At 46.3% G+C, this 12,613-nt stretch overlaps 1 long non-coding RNA gene across 1 annotated transcript; it reads left to right on the forward strand.

Moving 5' to 3' along the window:
* Nucleotides 1-238: 238 nt before the first annotated feature.
* On the forward strand, nt 239-2,735 carry LOC105874460 (uncharacterized). The gene is made up of 4 exons (XR_002224180.2): nt 239-586; nt 1,027-1,169; nt 1,854-2,022; nt 2,339-2,735. It is a non-coding gene; the product is annotated as an uncharacterized LOC105874460 (long non-coding RNA).
* The last annotated feature ends 9,878 nt before the right edge of the window (nt 2,736-12,613 follow it).

The following is a 12,613-nucleotide window of genomic DNA, read 5'->3' on the forward strand; positions in this document are numbered from 1 at the left end:
GAAGATGCCTGGGCTGGAGCTTCGCAGAGGGTGAGAAGGACCCCAGAGAAAGATGCCCCGGAGCTGGAGGCTGGGAGGGGGGGCAAGGAGGTGCAGGGGACGGAAGTGGGGGGAAGAGATGGAAATGGGGGAGGAGACAGAAGTGGGGGAGGGGAAGGAAGTGGGGGGAGGAGATGGAAGTGGAGGAAGGGATAGAAGTGGGGGGAGGGGACGGAAGTGGGGGGAGGGCCATGGAGAGTGGGTCGGGGCGGTTGGCGCAGCCGTTAGCTTCGCGGTGGCGGTGGCGGTGGCGGTGGCGGTGGCTGTGGCGGTGGCGCCGGGCTGGCCAGCGGGCACACCGCCGGGGCTGGGGCGCGCAGGCCGTGAGCTGGGCCTTGCGCCGCCAGGAGCCTCCCACGAAGCCCAAGGGCGTGTCAGGAGCTCCTCGGCGGGGAACACGGGGTCCTCATCCGGCCCCAAAGCCCATTAAAACCAGGTTCGAGGCCACCAGCCTGTGAGTGAGGACCTGCCAGGACCCCGGCTGAGCACGGAGGGGAGTGGAGGAGGAGCCCCCGGTACCCACGAGACTGCGCTCAGGGCTCGCCACGTGAGTTTCTGGTTGACATTTTCACCCATGAAGGCAAAACAGGTTTGCCCTGTCTCGCCCCCGCGTCGTGGTTTTGACCTGCTTTTGCTTTGGGAACATGCATTTCCCCACCTGTCTCCCGCAGTCAGCGGGATCGAAGCCCCAGCGCGGTGTTAGGGGCGGGGTGGCGGCTGCAAGGCCACTGCCGGGGCACCCTTCCGCGATGGCAGCCTCTCTGCTGCTCGGGCTCATTTGACCCAGAAGCGTAGAAAACCTTCCAGGCACCTTTCTGTTCTCTCCTCTTGAGTTCGCAGTTCTTTTACATCTAAGTCCGTCCCAGGAGCATGAGCATTCCCACCTGGTACACTCTATTTCCACCCACTCCTTACAAATTAGGGCGTTAACTTTGGTCTTTTAAGTCTCTGGAAGGTGCCTCTCACTGTTGTTTTTTCTCCTGAAAGGCCTGTACGTCTGTGATTTGGTGACTGCTCAGAGGACCCAAGGGGGGAGTCTTGGGAAGAGCATCCTAAGGGCCACTGGGAGGCCGAGAGGGGCCCTGCCGTGGAGTCTGCCTTGTTAGCTTCCTTCTGATGCACACAGGAAGGTAAGGGGGACATTGTCAGCCTGTGGCTTCCTCTTGAGCCGCTGCTCAGAGGTGGACTTCTGAGATAAACATCCCCAGAGATAGATGCCCCTCTCCTGCCCTCCCCAGCCCTCCCTCAACACTCTCAGCCCCATCTCGATGCCCCCTGCAGTCCCTGGGGCCTCCCCAGACCTCTTTTCCCATGGAGAGGTGGCCCTACCCTTCAAGGGCAGGGAATTCCCGGTTGGGATGAATGTGGTCTTTCCTTTTTCTCTGTCTCCTAAATTCCTATTTCCAGTTTTCTTTCCCTCTGGTGTTCTCAGCTCTTCTCTCTCCCTGAAGTGACCAGATTTTCCCTCCCTCTCAGTTCAGCCTCTCACTTCTCAGAACCTTCCCCCTTGCCCTCAGCCTGCCAGCTGCCGCCACCCGTGCGGCAAGTGTGTTCTGTGCCCCGGCCACTGTCGGCGGCTTGCTCTCAGTCTTGAAGGGCTCAGAGCTTATTTTACAGGTTAAATACATTTCCACTTTACAGATGAGGAGGGATTTGTATGAATTGTTCGAGGTCACAGAGCAGCTAGAGCTGGAGTTGGAACTCTGTAGTCAGGAGATTCATCCATACCTCAGCTGTGTGTCCTGAAATCTTTTTCCTCCTCCTTGTCTTGTGGTCTTTAATTTCTTTCTTTTTCTTTCATGGGATGAATCCAGCGCTTTGGAGACTGACTCAGGAGCTGAAGTCATAACACAAGCTAAGACCTGACTACCTACTGTCTGTGCCCCGTAGCCAAAGATGGCCAGGAACAAGATTGATTTATTGATTTGTCGCACTGAGGCAACGAAGGAAGGAGACTGCATGTGACGGGCATCTCAGTAAAAGGTGTTAGGAGGGATTTATAATCGAAAGTGGGCCTGTGTTAAGTGATTTGGGAGCAGTCCCAAGGAAGCAGGGGTTTGCTCTGGATCAGATGCTGTCAGGAAGCAGGATCAGTGCTATGAGAAGGCATCTTGTTTTCATATAGAGGGTGGGACGAGTACAGTGGAGCTGACACCGTGATTGATTAAAGAAACAGCAAGCAGTCACTCATGTTAGGGGGTTCAGGGTTCAGGGTGTTTGGTAATCCCTGTGGTTTTTACAGTGACCTTGTTTTTTTCTGTACTCAGACATGATTACAGAATGGTCTTCTTTTTGTCAGCCCCTGTCTGAAGTCGGTGATGCACGATATTGGTCTGTTCAACAGGAGAACATTGCAGCCCAGCTGTGCACGCCAGGCCAGAGCCAGCTGTCGGGGACTCCTTTTCTCTTTCTCACTGCAAAGGCAAAGCCTTGATGCTCAAGTTCCAGCCTGCTCTCCATCCCAGTCTCATACCTTCATGTCGCGACAATGATCATCACATTTCAAGAGGACGAGGAGGAAGGGATAAGAATAAGAAAGGGGTTGGTTTGGGAGTGGGGGGTGAAATAGCGTTTTAACTTAGAAGATTCAGATCTCTGTCACTGAGTGGCTCCAGGGTTCCATTCCTCTGTCTGGATAGAATGGGATTCAAAGCTATGTTAGGAAAAGGAAAAAAAAAGAATTAAGATAAAACATTCTCATGCCAGTGTCTTCTACATTATTAGAGGACGTTGTAGGTAGCAGGGTGGGGAAGACAATTACAGGGTGGCTTGTTCCTTAGGACAAATAATTCTCACTTAGAAATTCAGTCCATTCTTAAGAGGACATGTCTAAGGTAAAAGAGGGTAATTGTTCATCCTGAGTTTCTGGACATCCTTGACTTTAAGCAACATAATTATTCAATTTCTTTGTTATCGTTCTGCTACATACTGTATTGTTTTGTATAATTTTGTTTTAGTGACGGTAATTCATTACTGTGTGTCTCTGAGAAGCAGACGATGAAATGGGATGAGAAGTGTAAGAGCTGTTTTGGGGCAAACCTCTGCGAAGGAGCCAGGGTTTGCAGGATGGGGCAGGGCCAGCCCACGGCAGGACAGGTCCCACACCTGCTAAAGGGAGGGCGAGGAGGCCTGGGGACAAGAACCTCAGACCACAGCACAGGTCTGAGAAAATCTTGGTCAGGTCTCTGGGGAGTCCCCAAGCTAAATGTCCCCTTGAGAAGAATCGCCCATGCTGGGCAGGAAGGGGTCAGCAATAATGCCCTTACTGTGCTCGGTCACTGGCCAGATGCAGCCAGGGGAAGTCTGGTCCAGTGTCCCTAGGGGTGACAGCTGAGGCTGTCAGTCAACTCTGCTCCTTGCTGCAGGTTCTATTAAAGCCATCTCAGGGGTGCCCTCCTTGGCCATATATGCTTTTTGGTCACCAGTACCACTTTTTTTTTTTAAGTCATTGAATCAGTTCAAGTCTTCCTAGAAGCAGAGGCCAAGATGGGATTAGACATACAAGAGATTTATTAAGGGAAATTCTTTAATAAAGGGGTAGAGAATAGGAAAAAACCCTACACAGATGCAATTTAAACTGTACACTGCTGGTGAATAAATAAATTCATAGAAGAGTTGGGTTTTTTTAGGGTTTTTTTTTTAAGCCTTTGTTGTATATCCTGAATTTTGGTCTGGGAAATATGGTTTCCTTATTCATGTTAATTGACAGAATTGGAATTTGAAGCATCAAGCAAATAAGATCTGCTTCATCTACTATATTTTGTATGGCACCTTTTTATGACAGGCTTTGAAGTTACTCTTTACCTCAAGGGTTCTCAAACTGGGGGTGCTCGTGCCCCCCAGGAGATGTTTAGCCGTGACTGCAGACACTTTTGGCTGTCACAGCTGGAGTGGGGTACTGCTGGCATCTAGTGGGTGGAAATCAGGGAAGCTGCAAAACATCCTGCAATGCACAGGACAGTCCCCACAGCAAGGGACTGTCCTGCCCAAGTGTCCGTAGTGGAGAGGTTTTGCAACTCTGCCTTGCTGATCCTGTCAGTCCTCTTGCAAGGAAGCCAGCAGCCTAGGTGATGTAAATGGGCACTGAGGAGTGTTCTAGACAGGTTTAGGGGGGAGACCTCGAAGACTGGGAGCTCCCAGGTGGAGAGTATCATGGATGAGCCAGCCCCAGACCAATAAATAGGATGTCTCCTAATGGTAGACCATTCACAGAAGTCAAGCATTCTGCAGAACACTCTCTTTCCTATTTAAATGGCAAGTTTGGGTTTAATGAATGCCCCGAATCCCCGACAGATTTCCAATAATATAACTGAAACACACATGCATACACAAAATCCATTCTGTAAGTTACAGAAACTATCATTTCAGAAAGTGAACTTGATCCCAAGAGATATGCTTTCTGTGCAGTAACATCTGATAGAGGTGTACCCACCGCCTGCCCTGCCATTGTGTCCTTTGTATTGGGAGTGTAATTTGAAAAGTTCCTAGCCTATCTTGCTTAAAATCTTCTGAGTTTTGGGGACTGTTTAAAAAAAAAAAGGACTGGATGAGGTTGGGGGCAGTGACGCATGCCTATAATCTTAGCACTTTGGGAGGCCAAGGCGGGAGGATCACTTGAGGCCAGGAGCTTGAGACCAGCCTGTGGAAGAACAAGACTCCATCTCTACAAAAAATAGAAAAAATTAGCTGGGCATGGTGGCACACCTATAGTCCCAGCTACTTGGGAAGCTGTGGCAGGAGGATCGCTTGGGCACAGGAGTTTGGAGTCGCAGTGAGCTATGATGACAACACCACACTCTAGCCAGGGTAATAGAGAGAGACTGTCAAGAAAATAAAAGGAAAGGGAAGGGAAGAGAAGGGAGGGGAGGGGAGGTAAGGGGAGAGGCAAGGCATTGAGAGATACATCTGTATAGGTTTCAGTATTAAAAATCCAGAGGCATTCTACATGGAAAATAATTGGAGACATTTGAAGCATATGCTTGTACCTTTTTTGGGGGGTTGTGAAATCTATTTTCTTGGCTTTTTCCCTCCCCCATTGACTGCTAACTCTTTGTATTTTGTGTCTCAGTCAATGTGATGAGCAGCCCAAGGGAATTCTGGTGCACAGTGGATGCTAGAAGGAGCTCTGCGTTGAGAGGATGGAAACCTAGACTCCATCTCTGTTCACTTTGTCTTGATAAGTGGTAATCAGAGATGCAGGTGACTTTGCCCCAACTCTAGGACACAGACATGACAGCACAGTGTTAAGTATACGTAAGCCCCCAACCACCTTCCACACACCTCCACCCAGTTCTGTGCCTGGGGGCTCTGACCAGACTGCACTGCCTGGACCTACTGCTGTCTAGGTTCCTCCAATGCAAAGCAACTGCAAGAGTTGGGAGGGTGGACAGAAGCAGGAGTTGGGAGGGTGGACAGAAGCAGTTATTCCTCCCAGTACCCTCTGTGCTGAGGGCCACATGTCCTATCTGTGGCTGTGTCCCTCCACGCAGAGATCTCTCACTGTGTGACCACTCCGTGGCTCCAGTGGCACTGTTTGCTTCCACGGCCTCTCTGCCCTACTGGGTGCTTCTTACTGTGGCTAGCCTCCGAATGCCCCAATATTCTTTGTTGTTTTGCCAAATAGTGCCCATTTCTCTGTAAATACAGAAAATCCTCACTTTGTACAGTAGTGCAGAACTGTAAAATGGCTGTGCAAGCTGAAGCCATGCAAAACAATGATCAATGAGGAAAATTATGATTGTTCTATGAGCTTTCAAAACGTTTGTCAAAAAACCTTCTTACTGTCAGTAAGAGAGAAAGTAGTAAAAATTGATACTAAATACACTAATACAACAGAAACCATTGAGAATTGAAGTGTTTTATTTGTAAAACTCTTACCAAGAGTTTGGATGATGCTTACCTCCTCCTTCGTGTAAAAAGAAAATAAAAATCTCAGAACCACCCCCCTCAACTCCTCATGCAAAAGAGAAGGTAAAGTCCTCAGGCACCTGTGAAGAACTGACCCCACCAGTCATTCATTAAGGAAATTCCTTGCTGGCCTCCCATAAGCAAGGACATGCAAATTATAAGTTTAGGTCTGCAGGTTGTGTCTAGCTCCTCAAACTAATACGAACTACAAGCTTATCTTTACAGGTGCAGAACAGAGATGAGACAGAATCAGGCATTCTTCCACCTACCCATGGACACCTACATAATTGATGCTTCTTTCATTCCCTTTTTTCTCCTCTAACATTTCCCTTGTCTTATGTAAAATGTAGATTTTCCTGCATCTCACAAGGATGTAACTATTTTGTCTAACTCCCTCCCACTCCCCACCCTTTTTCTTTTCTGTATGCCTTTTAAATGCTGAAACTTCCAAATTCCCCTTGAAAAGCAGCCACAGGTTTGTCTCTGATTTGTGTGTTTTTCCTCAACTTTGGCTTAATAAACATGCATTGATTGAGATTTTTGCTTCAGCTAGCTATTTTGGGTTGACATTCCCATCATATATAACTTTCCATACAGACTGAACATCTTTTCTATGTCTTGGCAAATTGTCATACTACTTTCATAAGTGTGGACCAACTTTCACATATTTTTTTTTTGCTTATAGTGTCACAAAATATCACCAAGAATTCCTTTAATGTGGTTTTTTTGCCAGTGCCATTTCCTCTGGGACATCTTCATCCTTTTCATCACACCACTTTTCTCATTTATGTAGGTAAGCTCACTGTCACTAAGTTCCTCTGGCTGATATCCAAAGTCCCAAAGAGCAGCACCATCCACACTCCCACGGTTGGCTCTTTCTTCTCTAGCTCTACTGACATTCTGCATGAATCTCACTTCCAGTGTTATCACTTTTCCTTTCTTTGCTGCATTTTCATCTTTATTGATCTGTTCCCTCTTTCGGTTATTCATTTTTGTAAACCGATACATGGGTTTATCACTGGGAGACAAGGAAACAACAGAACTCCACACTTTGCTGTCTGTGGATGAACTGAATGGCAGGCACACAGTGCCCAGTCACTGGCAGACTTTGAAACAAGTGATGTGATGGGTCGCTGATCATGCTGCACACCTCTTAGTGATATGTGGACCAAAGAGTCAGTGGTGAAATTATACTTTAGCAATTGCATAAAGCTTTATAACAATGTAACTGAAATTTCAACTGTCTTGTTAAAGGACAGGTGTTATTTAATTAAACTGTGGTCATTGAAATTTAAGCATATCAAAACTGTATAAAACAAAGACTGCCTATAGCCTGTTCATTACAGTCTTTTGAACTGAATTGGAATCTGTTTGTTGCTAGGACCATGAATGATAAAGTGTGCAACTAACTCTCCAAGGGAGGGGGGAGGGGGAAGCTTCACAGAATTCAGCCATGGTCTGCCACAGATACGCTCTATGTCTTTTGACTCAGGTCTAGCAATCAATGATTCTACCATCCAGAAATAGGTAGGGAGGAAAGCACCTAGGGTGTAACACCTCGTAGGTCCAGGCTTTTCAAGAGAGGGCTGATCCCAAAACAAAGGATGAGACAGCCATTCTTAGGAACTAGGAGTTTGTGGATAATCAACCAGAGTTTGACCCAGCTACACAATTGAAAACAATCTTTCTCTACTGAAAAGCTCATGGCTGAAAGCTTTGGGGGACCAGATGAATGAGTTATCATTCTTTCTTCCAGAACTTTTAATTCTTCTGCCTCCTAGTTTCCAATTCCCTTCAACATCCAGGCTTTGGGTCTGCAATGGCTCCATGGCACAAACTTCTAGTTGCCTGCCATTTGTCCCTTCTTTAAAGAAGTTTAATTTTATTTGGGGTGTCAATGTACCTACCTAAAAGATTGCACTTCTCGGCCTTGCTTGCAGCTAAGCACTAGAAAATGTTCTGGTCTATGAGATAGATATATAGAAAAGTCTCCTTAAAGGAAGCTGACTAGATATTTTTTGCCCATTCTCCCTTTCCTCTTACTTGATGAATGAAATGTAGATAATAATGGCTGGATCTCCAGCAGTCATCATGGACCATGAGGTGACTTCAAAAATGGAAGCCCCACACTAGATGGTGGAGTGGGAAAACAGAAAGAATTCGATATCCTCCATGACCATGGAGATGCCATATAAGCATTGGACTACCTGCCTCAAGACATCTGTCTTGTTTAAGACCCTATTTTACATTTTTCATTATATGCAACCAAATCTAATCCTATCTAATAAACATGCCTACTTCTTACTGAAATTAGAACTGATTACACCAGATCCTTCAAGCCCAACCTCTACTTCTTTTCAAAATCAATATAAAGCAATAACCAATCTGATTGTCACCAAACCTGGTTAGTGTGCATGGGACCACTGCTGAGTAGTAGGAATTTACTGAGGCAGACCATTGGAGGAGATATGTAAGGGCTGGAGGAGGGGGTGGGGTCTCTTCCAAAATCCTAACCTAGTAGGCAGCTGGCTTCACCTAAGTCAGCGGTGGTTCTCAACCACTTCTCTCCACATCCTGGAATCATCTGGAGTTGCTTTAAACACTACCAGTACCTGATTCTACTCCCCAGACATTCAGATTTAATTGGTCTAGAGTGTAGCCTGGGCATTGAGTTTTTTAAAAAGTACTTCAGGCAATCCTAATATGTGGCTTTGGCTGAGAACCACTGGTCTAACTTTCAATTTGGCCTGATCCATATTATTAATAATTCAGAGCCAACCATGTTGCCAGACAATCTGCCCAAGAGAATTGTCTTCCTTGTATAAAAGAAACTAGGTCACGGCTGGGCTCGCTGTATTTTTTTTTTTCCTACCCAAGTAAAGGTCATAGCTTTTTATTATCATTTATGTAGGATAGTTTTGCCTCCAAAGCTTTTTTCATACAGTAACATCGCTTTACCATCTTTATAATTGTGTGTCAAGCAGTGGGATAGAGCCTTTAGGTAGGTTTAGTCCACAACGGCAGTGGAAGAGAGGCAGGAAGCCCACTGTACACATGGGGAAACAGCCCCAGAGACAGTGACTCCAAGCCTGGGTCCCCGTGGTCCCCAGCGTATGGTCTGCCCCTCACCTCCCAGGGCACATCTCATCACCCCCAGGAAGTCGGACTGGCTTGTGGAAGCAGAGTAGATGACAGCTCAACAGATGTAGATTCCAGGCCCTTCTCTGCTGCCTTCACTGATGGCCTCGGAGGGAATAATTCATAGGTGATTTGAAGAGACTGTGATAACCACAGATAAGCCAGCCATGGCTGGCTTGAGAGGCTGAGAAATTTGTCTTCAGCTTGCATGTCTGTGAGCTGGCCTCTGGTGCTCCATTCTCCCATTTCAAATCATGCAGTTGAAGAAACCGCAGTTCAGAGACTGTAAGTCCACCAGGGCCACAGGAATGGCCCCGTGGTAGAGCTGGAATCCAATTCCAAGGCTTCTTCCCGACTCAGTGTCACTGCCATTGAATAACTGCAACCCGGATTAAGGTTTTCTTGCTTAAGAAAACCCTAGAGATTGGAGGAAACCCCAGTTTCCCAACTTGCCCTTGACCTAGCTATTAATATTTGGCTTGCCTGTCCTTATCCAAAAAACATTTTCCTACCATATTGCCCAACTCTTTTCTCAGCAGTGCAAAACAGGAGAACTATTCTCAGGGACAAAAACAGCCCCATCCCTTTTTCTCTGAGCCCCTTAATTTGCCATGTGTCCCATCAGGTGGTGAACAGCTCAAGCAGGCCCCAGGCAGTGCTCAGAGCATGGTGGGCATTCCATAGGTAACTAGTTGGCTGTCTGGAGAAATGGTTTGCACAAAGCTTCTTTCTGCTGAGAAAGTGAAACTCTTGGGCTCATTCTCTAGCAAGCTGTGTGACTTGGCTGGTCACATAACCTCCCTCTGCCTTAGTTTCTTCATCTGAAGATTGCATTGATCTTTCGCCGGCTGTGTTCTCACCTTGCATGAAATAATAGTGCATTCTAGTGGAGAAAAGGGTTAGCTGTTTTGTAGGTTGTGCCATGATTTTCAGCTTGAAAGATTCATAAACCATGCTTATAAATGAATCACCCATGAAAAGCAGGTGAATTAGAATCTAACATTAGGCCTCAGAAATAGCCGTAGAAAATGTGTTTTTCTACGGGTAATGGGTAGAAAATGTGTTTTTACAGGATTCTGTACCACCAATCACTAATACACACAAATATACATCACCATGAACTCTTCTTTACCAAATTTTCACAATCACATGAAAATCTGCAAACTTTCTTCAAGATTCTGGAAGGACTTAATGTATATAACAGATGGTATGTGGGCTTTGGAACACAACAGACCTGCGCTGAAATTCCAGTCCCATCACTGAATGTTCTCAAGAAAAGTTATCTTTATACCTCATTTTCCTCAATTATGAAATAGGTTTAGCAATACCTCCCTCTTGGGTTTATAACTATTAAATGAGATAATTTCTGGGTTCTTTCCCAGCTCATAGTAAGGGGCTTGGGGTCAGCATACACATTGCTAATTTTCTTTGTTTTTAATCTCCTCTTTATCTGTGCAAACCCAAACTCAAAGGAAGAAATATTGCATTATTGCCTGGTGGTCTAAGGCATTAGAGACACATCAGTGGAGAAATGTTTTCAGATGAAGCAAAGGGGTGTGTGTGTGTGTGTGTGTGTGTGTGTGTGTGTGTGTGTGTGTGTAGATCACTTTCCATGGGCCATGTCCAACCAAGGCTTGAACCGGCCATACAACTAGTAGTTATGCAATAAAGCTATGGTTTGGGATGGGCAGGAGAGATGCAAAGGAAGTCGTGAAACCGGGAAGAAAGTTATCTGCAATGATTCAAGCAAGAGACTTGAGCCTAGTAGCAATGCAACTAGATAAGAGGAGACAGACCAGAGAGCTCCTTGGCAGGCAGAGTCATAGAGTCCTGGTGAATGTTTAAATGTTAAGTGTCTGTCTCAAGTGTCTCAAGGGGCTCAGGACAGACACTGAGTCACCTTTGATGCTCAACAGGCTTGGAGCTTGGGTGACTGGCTAGGTGAGGACCTTCATGGAGATGCTGAGCTCAGGAAGAGGAGCAGATTTGAGTGGGAAGACACTGAGTACCTTTTTGGACATGTCGACTTAGGTGCCTAAGGACTTCCAGGTGGGGTCCCCCAGGAATCTAAATTTGCACACATTTGGGATTCAAGAGAGGCACAGCAATGCCAATAGTCCCTGCAGATAACGAGGTGGCCAGTGCAGGGGACGAGCCTTGCATGGGCAGAGGAAACAGCTGCCAAATAGCTTTCTGATCTAGAGAAGATTCTACAAAACATTCCCCAGGACAGTGGATAGAATCCTGGATGCAGGCGTCTTAAGGATCATCTAGTTGACACGTCAGATTGCAGATGAAGAAACTGGGGGCTCTGCCCCACAGGCCTTCCCAGGGTCCCACAGCCAGTGCTGCCATGACAAGCACCAGGACTCCCAGGCACCCCTTTCTCCACACTGGGGCTCTCCCCCCCCTTGGCTGGGATGGGCCAGGGTGAGGAAGGCTGGAGGAACAGCCAAATGGGAAAGGAGAAACTGGAGCAGAGAGGTGGCAGGGCGAGGAGAGGGAATAAGGCTCACCCAGGCCTCTATGCGGGGCTCCTGCACGCCAGGGAGGAGGAAGAGCCGACAGAAAGTTCCTTCAGGGAAACTGCTGCCTCCTGCTCAGCTGCCCTCATAAATGCCTAGGGTAGCTTTGTTCTCAGAGAAAGGTGTTAGGCCAGTGCTCCTCGAGCTCAGTTTGCTAGCCCAACACAATTAATCTTAGCACACAATTGATCAAAACACCAAAGGTAGATTGCATATTTTTATAAATATAACTAACCACAATTCTTTTAATGAGATGAATGGTTTTTTTTTTAAATTGATTCATATGCATCTGGAATGGGAAGGGCTAAGAAAAAATAAAAATTGATTCATCTAGCTTATACTAAAGCAGGATTCAGCATCAATATTATTCTTAGTTTTCATGTTTAGAGTTGAAAATGTTGAGAAACCTTGTTCAGTTAAGTTGGTAAGACTGTATGGAGATTTTTTATTGTGATATCACTTAATACTTGAACTTCTAAGGTACAGGTCAAAAGTGTTTTTGTCATTGGAAATTATTTTGTATGGTCTATTAACTAACCACTTGATTAGGCTGTGCTCCAAGGTTACTGAAGGCAAAGAATTGGAAGCCACTAAATTTGCAAAAATGGATTTTTTTTACACAGTTTTTTACTTGCTCAATACCTAGACCAATATTTCAAATAGTCCTTTTGTGTGGCATTCCCAAAGCTTTTCACACACCAGGGTGACACACCATGGTAAGCTCAGGATGGCTGGAAAAGTTGGCCTTCCCTTTGTAAGAAGGGAAAAGTGTGATTGTGAAAAAGGAGATAGGAAAAGAGGCCTCCACCTAGGCCTGAGCCCGGGCAGCCCAATTCTAGTAACGAGTGACACAGAAGTGAAAGATCTAGAAACTGAGTCCCTCAAAACTATTGTCATTTGCAAAACCCCTGGGAACTTCCCCAAAGTTTGTGCCTCTGAGGCAAGGCAGGGACTCATGGTAAGTGAGCTACTCACCTGGGGTACAAAATTTATAGGGATGCCAA

Source organism: Microcebus murinus, chromosome 1 (genome assembly GCF_040939455.1).
Source record: "Microcebus murinus isolate Inina chromosome 1, M.murinus_Inina_mat1.0, whole genome shotgun sequence".
NCBI lineage: Eukaryota > Metazoa > Chordata > Mammalia > Primates > Cheirogaleidae > Microcebus > Microcebus murinus.